Source organism: Spea bombifrons, chromosome 3, assembly GCF_027358695.1.
Source record: "Spea bombifrons isolate aSpeBom1 chromosome 3, aSpeBom1.2.pri, whole genome shotgun sequence".
NCBI classification, from domain to species: Eukaryota; Metazoa; Chordata; class Amphibia; order Anura; family Pelobatidae; genus Spea; species Spea bombifrons.
Genome location: NC_071089.1, coordinates 121,388,320 through 121,399,031, shown reverse-complemented (window position 1 = coordinate 121,399,031; position 10,712 = coordinate 121,388,320). Strand labels below are relative to the sequence as shown.

Genomic DNA, 10,712 nt, shown 5'->3' with positions numbered 1-10,712 from the left:
CCAACTACAAATTAAATATAGACAAATCAGAAATTCTTTATTTGAATACATCTGGACAAATTAAGCATACAATACAAGGAGAATATAAATTTATAGAAGTATCACAGGAGTTAAATTATTTAGGCCTTAAATTAACAACAAAGGTACAACATTTGATGGAAAGAAATTTCCTCTTTTGTATTAAAGAAACTAACTACTTGCTAAACAATTGGGAAAATACTTTGAATTCATGGGTCGGTAGAATAAATATAATAAACTCATACATTCTCCCTAAATGGACGTACCTTTTTAGACACCTGCCTTTGAAAATGAATATGATACAAACTGCCTTTAATAAATTTATTAAGAAGGGTAAAAAACAAGACTGGGAATTAAACTTCTCTCACAAAAAATGAACAGAGGTGGTCTAAATTACCCTAGAATAGAGCGCGCATACGAGGCATGTATGATATTACACATTTATAATACACAATTAGAAACAAGTGCTACGCAGCCATGGTACAAAATAGAACAATACCTTTCCGGCATTAAAAACTTATCCATAGGAGTATGGGAGTTCCAATCTAAATTGAAAACTAAGATTCTTATAGGAAATAACATTATTATTAAAGACATTATACAGGAATGGTTTAAAATTAAGAAAAAGCTTGGACTTAAAGAAAAAATATTACATACAGCCGGACTGGATATTATAGAACTCAATCTTCCAGAAATATCGATGGTGAAGTGGAAAAGATTGGGCATTATAAATCTTAAAGATATTTTGTCAGAAAACTCTATTAAACCATTTGTACAACTAGTTCAGCAATTTAGTTTACCATCTACAGAAATATTCCCTTATTTAAGATTAAAACATTTTCTGAAATATGCCCTTTTTAAAGATGATTCGGATAATCAATTAAAATTGGGCCATATATTAAACGGAAAAGAAACCAAAAAAATACTGACAAAAATATATGAAGTGTTAAGAAAGATAGATGAAGAAGATCTTACTGACACTATTTCAAGATGGTCTAAAGTAATCCAGACACCGATTACAAAAAAGAACTGGCAAAGCGCAATATCAAGAACTTATAGCATTATACATTCAATTTCATTAAGAGAGAATTATTTTAACCCCTTAATGACAAAGCCCGTACATGTACGGCCTCAAAATACATTGTTTTCAATGGGTTTAGGGACCGCCCATTGTCCTTAAGGGGTTAAAGTTTCAAATCATTGGTATTTAACTCCTTCAAGGTTATGTTCTATGTTTCCAGGGGTTTCTGATATCTGTTGGAGATGTAACAGAGAAAAAGGCAATTTTATACACATTTGGTGGTCATGTAGTATAATTAGCCAGATGTGGGATAAGGTTTTCGATTTTTTTATAAAACTCTCTAAATGTAAGATAAATAAATCTCCTGAGATTGCCCTCTTACATTTACTTCCTTCTAATCTTTCTAAAGATAGGGAAATCTTATTAATCCATTTTCTAGCAGCTGCTAAAATTCAGATTGCTAGGTATTGGAAAGATAATCAAATTTTTTCCTCGATACAATTCATAAACCAATTGTTATACCAATTACATATGGAAAAAGGTTTAGGATGGATCAACCAGACTTACCATAAAAGAATATCAATTTATGAGGACTGGATCCTAAAATTCTCCATTTTTTTTCTTTTTTAGTAAATTATAAAAACCTATATGTCTAACTGAAGATAATTTATATATATATACATTCAATGAAGCATATATACTCGTATGAAACTTATGATGGATACTTTTTTTTATTCTTTTTTTGTTATGTATTACAAATCTTCTTTTCTTTGTTGACTGATCTTATTTTTTTATGTCTATGAAATCAAATAAACAAAATTTGAAGTGAAAAAAAAGTGAAAAACCACATATTTTCAAATGTATTTTTAATCAGTTTACCTCTATTTTTCCTCTATGGCAATGGTTTAATGCCGCTAACAAAATTTTAGAAAACTTCAACGAGAAGCTGCAGCCCTACCATTGCCCTCTCCCCCGTAAACAGTTGGACAACTAGATTTGAAAACCCACCGGTCCAGAGGCCCCTTAGAATCCTGGGTGAGACAGGGCTCATATCCAGTACATGGTTTCTGTAGTGTAGTGGTTATCACGTTCGCCTCACACGCGAAAGGTCCTGGGTTCGAAACCGGGCAGAAACATTATGCATTTCTTTTTAATGTTCCTGTTTTCAATTCGGGTTCAGACCGGGCCGACTTTGTGCTCTTAGCCTCGTTTACAGGGTTGGAACTGGGAGGAGAGCAGCATGTGAAATGTGTGTGTATTTGTATTGATTAGTAAGTGTATCAAGACTACAAAACCATTACCCACACATGAAGCAGCAGAGTGGCGCAGCGGAAGCGTGCTGGGCCCATAACCCAGAGGTCGATGGATCGAAACCATCCTCTGCTAAGTTTTTTTTTTTTGGGTTTGTGTTTTACAAAAGGAACACCATATTTCTTGTCATATTATTTATAAAGTATTCTAGATATAAGTGCAAGACTTCCAAGTGAAAAGTGATAAGTAAAAAGTTAATGGCTGGGAAGGAGCAGTAGCGTACCAAAAGAGGGGCTGTCAACGGCCGCCTAACACAGACCCGCAGTTTCCCCCTGTGGTGCCCGTGCTCCCCCTGGGCGGGGAAAGAGTTTTCTCACACAGTGCCAGGCGCCACAGCAGTGAGCTGCAGGCACGCGTTAGACGGCAGAGACGTCTGCTAAGCCCCAGTGCTGCTCGGCCAGTCCCCGGACCAATAAAATCTGCAAGAGAGGTAAGGGGGTGCGGGAAAGTGAATGAGAAACCAAGCTTTCCCTCTCTCTCTTAGCCAAAAGACCAAGAAGCAAGGCTTACCCCAATTTTTTTTTTATTGAAGCCCCGAGGTCAGTGCTTCGCTGCGAAGGAAAAATAAAAAGGCGCCAAGTGCCAAAGTGCCGTAAGGCCACAGTGGACACCAGGTCCCCTTCTTCATTTTCTTCGGGGGTCGCACTTTCCTCCCAGGGCATAAGGCCTGCAGGAGGGCCGGATCTTCTTGGTCCCCCCCACCCCCGCAAGGATTGGGACCACTGGAATACGCTAATGGGGTCAGACTCTTCCACCCCGAGCTATTGATAATTTGATTGCAATAAAGAAGTGAATGATAAGCTTCCTCGTAGGGTGGGGGAGGGGATCCGGAAACATGAAGAAGTGCAATTTCAGGGAGAATTTCCAGCCCGATGTGTAATATAGATTGTAGAATAGCACAGAGGTTTCAGCACCGGACAGCTCCACCATACACGGAGCAAAGTTCCTCCAGCATAGATCTGAGTGACCCTTGAGCATAAATCACAGCCTTGCGGGGGTTAAGTACAGTGACAACAATTGTTTTTGGACAAAAAAGTGATTAATGCAATAGTGATTCCCCTCTCATCATCTCCTCTGACTCAAGCCAAGCGTCACCTGAGAGTTCCTGCTGTAATTCCCTCTCCCCGGCCGGCGTGTGGGGGGCTCGCGAGCAGAGAGGTGAGAGATCAGAGTAGATTACCAGGGTGAAATCACCCCTACAATTTCCGGTGCTAATTGGCAAAGTGCGATTATCGGCCGCAGACTGGGAAGTCTTTTAGGGGTGAAAGAGGGTTGGAATTTAGCAGATGGCGCATTTGTAGACATTTATAAAAATCATGCCGTGGAATGTCGTGGTTGTCTGACAATTGTGAAAAGAAAGCAATACCCCAATTTAGTAGCTGCAGCCCTGCCGCTGCCTTCAGCCTCTGTGGTCCGCCGATTGTTAGCGCTTGTTGGCTATTCGACTACGGTCCCATTAATTTCAGAATAGATCCCCTCCCGCAGGGTTTATTTTTTGTATTATATTTTATATCAAATGATGAAACTTTATAATTCCAGCATTAAAAAAAAACCCCACGTCCTTCGAGCCGGAATGGAACCAGCGACCTAAGGATGTCTGGGAATCGCCTACAGTTCTCCGCTCTACCAGCTGAGCTATCGAAGGATTGAGGTTGGGCTTTTCCTAAGGCAGTGCAGAGTCTCAGCACACGGGGCTCACACCCGAATAATGTGGGTAACCATGACAACATGTAACCGGAATATGGGCAGCCCAGGAAAGCCGGTATGAGAACCCAGTCTATTCACCAGCTGCAAACATGGATTTACTGCAGGAAGCGCTTGTCCACCCAACGCATTTTTATGATTACTGTCACACACCCATGATGTCATAAATGAATTTACTGAGATTGAGTCGGGTATTTTACACGCTGCCTTCCAAATGAAACCGGAGCCACTAAAGACTGTACAGCCAGTGAAGGGATTTACGACAGCTGCAAAGCTCAAGATAACACCCAGGAAGATTTGGGGGTAAAGCGAAAAATTATAAAAATAAAAAAAAATGTTTTTCTCATTCCGTGTCCGGGTGCGGGGCAACCAATGAGATTAAATCTAATTTATTAGAGCCGGCAGATCGCGTTGTGCTGTTATAGAGGAGCAAGACAAATAATTACCAATAATATTAAAACTACCAATAACTCAAAGAGACGGCAGAAGGAGAAGACTTTAGAGTCTATTTAGTGGCGTTGTTAGGGGCTGGGGGCAGAGAGGGCAATGGCGCTCCTACAGTGTATCGCGGCCCCAACTTAAAAGGCGATGTCAGAGGAGCAGGGCCGTGGCGGAAGATCGTAGATCTCCGCTTTATACAGACCTGAAGGAGATGCTGCAGCTTCCCTCCGGCTGAACGCCATCAGTCAGCTTGTTTTATTTGAAAGACATCCATGCAATTATCTTTCCTGCTGTTCTGCTTCAAGTAACATAAACCTGCTTGGCGCACACGGACAATCTAAATATGGAACCCGAAGAACAATAAAGAGGTGAAAGGGAGATCCCATTTAACTTCTACTACATCTGCTGTGAGGCTCTACCACCTCCTTCTTAGTGGCGGAACACATCTAAACTTCTAATTGCAGACTGTGAGCTCTCGTTCTGACGTCTCTTTACTGAAATACTGCACTCCATGACTGTCTCTACTTATAGGGAAAAGAAAAACCGTTGGTGCGCTAAGCTGGTCCCAGGCTCAGATAATACAAATATATAATACGAGGCCTACCAAACAGGTGCGAGCGCCCTGCAAATACAGCGTATACAAAAACAAAAACTGTCTGCGCCTCGCACCCTAATAAAGTTGGCAACAAATCTATAAACATAATATAAATGAGAGGTTTTGGTTATATGAATTGGCCAAAGCATAATTAAGCTCACCCGCCACGTCAAGGCGCACTCTCAATAGGGTGAGAACCGACTCTCACCTCCTACATAGTGGGCACACAAAGCGGTTTATACGGCTACCAAAACCTTATTAATGTGTTGGGGGAGGTGCAATTAAACCTCCTCCCTATTAACCCCTGGACAGCCTCTACTTATTTTTCTCTCTACTTATAGTATAGAGAATAAAGATAATAGTGTGTCAGCCTATAGAGTAAGACCCGGGGCCCTCGGCTCCTGCTGATAACATTATCTCCCGTCACCCTCTGGGCCGGTTCTCATGCTGACCGATATTTAAACATATTCTGTGCGGGGGATGGAAGTCTGTAAATGTTACAATACATTGTGTTTTCAGCTTTTCAAAAAGATGGAATATAGGCTTCCATATTATTCTTAGAAATAAATCATATCAAAGAGACAGGGAGGGGAACCAAGTGGAGCGTATTAATCATAGGTGTGATGGGAGAATTAAAATACATGATATCTTAAGCTATAACCAGCAGCCTAAGGACGTCTGAGTATTTTCTACAGTCCCCTCCTCACCTGCTGACCTATTGAAAGTTTGTACTACATGTCATTTCATTAAAACGGGTTCTCATTATACAGTAAAAGGGTTTTTATTACTCAGGACCTGCTGCTAGTGTACCCTTTGTTTATGTAAATGGGGTTCGCTCCAGCACTCCAAGCCACACAAGAAGTAAAAAAATGACCCTATGATGCCAACAACCAACACAGCAGGGGGATTAGCTCAAATGGTAGAGCGCTCGCTTAGCATGCGAGAGGTAGAGGGATCGATGCCCGCATCCTCCAGAAATTTTTTTTTTCTTCTTGTCTCACAGCACATAAAATATTTTATCATTATATATGAATACATATAATACACATAATATATTTGAAGTAGCCGCATCCACGGTTACCACTAGCCACTTTACAGAAAACTATTCCCTTCGGTTCTTCATGGATTGAAATTTTTTCCAGTAAATAAGCAGCTGCCTGAAAGTATTGTATTATGCGGCAAACACTAAAAAAATGTAACACATGAAAAAACACATATTTTACAAATGTATTTTTAATCAGATGCTAGTAATGAAAGAATAGAAGTTCTCCTCTTTGGCAATGGTCTGTCGCCAGCGTCTGCTTTATGGAGTGTAGTAATTTAAAATGTTCCCCTCGCATGTGCGTGGCCCTCTGTTCAAAATTGGGCAGAAACAATAAGTTTTTCATTTTAATGTCTCTGTTTTTCTGTTACCTTTGTTATATTACACCGGGGTATGTGCTCCTGGAGCAAGTGCCCCAGGGGCTATATTGTTGTGATAAGCATGGGCATGTTGTGGGCCGGGTGGACAGAGGGGCTGTCTTTCTAATCATCATCATCACCTTAACCAGTCACTCGTTAGTCAGTTCATTTAACTCTCTGTGCGCTGGTCAAGTTGAATCTGGGGGATTGGTAGGGTGCTTGTTAGTATGTGAGAAGTATGGGGATCGATACCCGCATTCTCCAGTATGTGTTTTCAGTTGGGGTTCAGACAGAGGAAATAATCAGCCATTCCTCTTTATCTTCCTGCACGGCAGACCGGGGCCGACTCGCTGCTGTTAGCCTCGTTTACAGGGTTTGAACTGGGAGGAGAGCAGCATGTGGAATGGATGTGTATTTGTATTTATTAATCGGTGTATCCAGCGCTTTACAGTATCAGAAAAGCAGAGAAATTACTACAAAACCAGCACTTGCAAGAGACAGCAGAGTGGCGCAGCGGAAGCGTGCTGGGCCCATAACCCAGAGGTCGATGGATCGAAACCATCCTCTGCTAGATGTCATTTTTACATAGGGTTAATAACTTCTGTCATTGATGATATTGCATTAAAACAGCATTCTCCCCTCGGACAAACTGCTTTACAGAAAGCAGAGTGGCGCAGCGGAAGCGTGCTGGGCCCATAACCCAGAGGTCGATGGATCGAAACCATCCTCTGCTAGATGTCATTTTTACATAGGGTTAATAACTTCTGTCATTGATGATATTGCATTAAAACAGCAGTCTCCCCTCAGACAAACCACTATATGAAAAGCAGAGTGGCGCAGCGGAAGCGTGCTGGGCCCATAACCCAGAGGTCGATGGATCGAAACCATCCTCTGCTAGATTTTATTTTTTTTTTGCCCTCCATGTGAGTTTATTTTCATTCTTTGTATTCGTCCCCCTCACAGTCACTCCCTCTCATTAATTTCGGAATAGACCTCCTGGCTGCAGGGTTCGCTGAGCCAGCGCTGGAGCTGACTGGATGTAAGTATATTTGTGTTTGCGAAAGGAACACCATATTTCTTGTGCCATTAAAAGTAACTTTATAATTCTATGTACATCAATGAACCCTCCTGCCGGCCTACTCTGGTGATCGTTCAGGGATCCGGATCTTACAGAGAATATCACTGTCACCATACTGTTATAAATAAATACATTAATAATCTTCACTGCCCCAGCATTTACATTCCTCTCAGTTTGCCCCCCTTTACCTCTAACTGCACCTTAAGTTAACTTTATTAAATTCATTAAATTAACCCTCGGTCCTCAGCATTAAATTAACCCTAAACACCCCATTAACCATAACTGCCCCTAAATTAACCCTAAACACCCCATTAACCATAACTGCCCCTAAAAGCATCAGCGTGGTGTTTGACAGCAATGGCAGCCTCCAGGTCCGGAGCAGTGGCGTGTCCAGCTTTCATATTTAGGGGGGGCACATGGGGGGCCAGGGGCCAATTATAAAATGGTACATATACACCATATATATATATATATATATATATATACACGTTAGACGTGCATTTTTAACTACATAATATGCACTTATTACCCCCTGCTTCCGATATATATTAATATTAGCTCCTGCTGCTGATATATATTAATATTAGACCCTGCTGCCGGTATATATTATTAGTCCCGGCTTCCGATATATATTAATATTAGCCCCTGCTGCCAATATATATAAATATTAAACCCTGCTGTCAATATATAAATATTAGACCCTGCTGCCAATATATAAATAAATATTAGCCCCTGCTGCCAATACATATATATACATATATATAAACATTAGACCCTGTTGCCAATATATTTTATAGTGAAAAAATTGGACCCTACCCAAGCATTTCCTTGGGTCCTGCTCAGCGCTCCCTTGCATGCAATCACTCCCTCCGCTACCACACCGAAAAAAATATATTTGCCACACTGACTGCAGATCGGGAGAAGACAGTGAGAGTCAGTCCTGCACCGTGACATTGAGAGGTCCTCTCTCCTGTAATCATCCCCAGAGTCCCTTTGTCCCCTCATTCACTAAACCATACCGCTCTTTTACTTACTCCCTGTAGTTCAGGTATAGATCAAATAAACAACACATGGAAACAACACATGCAACTGAATTAGACAAAAAAAACCCTGTATTTGCAGGTATACATAAATAATGTATGGAAGCATAGCAGATACAGATCAACAGAATTATACACACTATTTGACATCCAAACAACTATAAATCATTTTTAGCACATTATTAAAATCCCAGAAATCAAAAAAGTTAAAAGGCCCAAATAAATTAAGATTAGACATAATGGAATCAAACATTTGCTACTGCAAAAAATTTTAGATGAAAAAGTCCAGTTTTATTCAGCGCAACAAAACAGTGATAGCATTATTCCTAACAATATTAATGCATCACAACCATCTTAGCACTGCGTCACCAAATGAACAAATGAACACCTCATTACAGATAACACAATGCATGCAGCTGCATATAACTAAGCTGAGTAGCACTTGGTCTGAGAAACCAAAGGGGAATAGCGTCCTGTATAATGAAATCAAGAACTGAGTTTCACAAACTCTGAACCAACATCTACGTTTCCTTTTAATAATATATTCAGACTGAAATAAGAGTAAATAACACAAAACCTTTACTTTTCCTCTCACTGATTTCTAGGCCTAGAAAGTTTTGTCCTCTGAAGTGACCACAAAATCTGGATAAATACAAATTACAAAGTTCTATTTAACCCTCTAGAGCAAGTAAAGTGCCAGGAAACAGATGACCAAACTCATATCAGGACAGGCTCTGCCACACTGACACCCAAACACATACCCCAGGGCAGGCTCTGCTGCCACATGGACCCCTACACCAGGATGGGATAACCTACTAATATTATTAAGTATATACTACTACTAGTATAAAAATGCTTTCCACATTGCTCTGTTTGTGTGTATTGCCCCTTGTGTATTTGTGCCCCCCCAGCCACCCTCCTTTGTGCATTTTTGCTATACACCCTTGTGTATTGATTTATTTGATGCCCCCAGCCAGCCCCCCTCCCTTGTGTATTGATTTATTTGATGCCCCCAGCCAGCCCCCCTCCCTTGTGTATTGATTTATTTGATGCCCCAAGCCTGCCCCCCTCCCTTGTGTATTGATGCACCAACCCCTTGTAATGGTTATTATGTGTAATTATGTCCCCAGCCTGCCAGCCACCATCTTTATGTATTTTATTTTCCCAAGGCAGCCCCCCCCCCTTGTTAATGTGCCACCTCCAGTGAGATCTGGTGTACTTGCTCTAGTGCACTGCTCCTTGCTCTTAGAGCAGGGACGTCCAACCTGCGGCCCTCCAGCTGCTGCAGGACTGCATCTCCCAGAATGCTCTTTCAGCTAAGGGGCTGGCCGAGGAGTATGGGAGATGCAGTCCTGCAGCAGCTGGAGGGCCGTAGGTTGGACACCCCTGTCTTAGAGCAAATAACACAAATATTAAATAATGGCATTTTTAACCCAAACATATTTAATGGGGGTTCTCCTTTTAATTTCAAATGACATTTGAAGACCCTCAACTATTTTTTTAAAATGAAATAATTACTTTTTTGAAGTCTTCGTTTTTCCGCCTTAACACCGCTGCTCTTGCTCTCCTACCGCGTGCTCCCTGTCATAGAGCATCTGTTCCGAAAGTGCCCGCCCCCTTGAGCATCACGGTGCATCTTCAAAGGGGCGGGACGAAGAGCCTCAGCGATTGGCAAGCCATTAAACGGCCGGCTGCTGACAGTTTCAAAGCGGCTGTAAAACCGAAGCGGTTTTAAAACCGCTTCGGTTTTAAAACCGCTTTGAAACTGTCAGCCGCATCGGCTGCAATTTCAGCTCAATCTGCCGGCACACCGGGAAATGTCCCGGTCTCCCGGCGGTGGGCCGGGTCAAAGCGGCATCGCATTTCAATTGGGGGGGCACACTGGGGGGCACAGCATAATGTAGGGGGGGCCATGGCCCCCTCTGGCCCCCCCCTGCCGACGCCACTGGTCCGGAGATAAAGGGGGTTTATTGGTGCAAAACGGGATAAAACCAGCACCAATATTGTGTCTGCTACTGCGATACACAGCGGGACGAGGTAACAGTTAAGGAGCGTGATGGCGTTTAAGGGGCTGCCTCCCATAAGAGCCGTACATGCTATGTG

The 10,712-nt window shown here is 41.9% G+C and overlaps 1 non-coding gene across 1 annotated transcript; it reads left to right on the top strand.

The window, feature by feature from the left end:
- Positions 1-2,102: 2,102 nt before the first annotated feature.
- TRNAV-CAC (transfer RNA valine (anticodon CAC)) lies at positions 2,103-2,175 on the top strand. The gene has a single exon. It is a non-coding gene; the product is annotated as a tRNA-Val (tRNA).
- Positions 2,176-10,712: the final 8,537 nt, after the last annotated feature.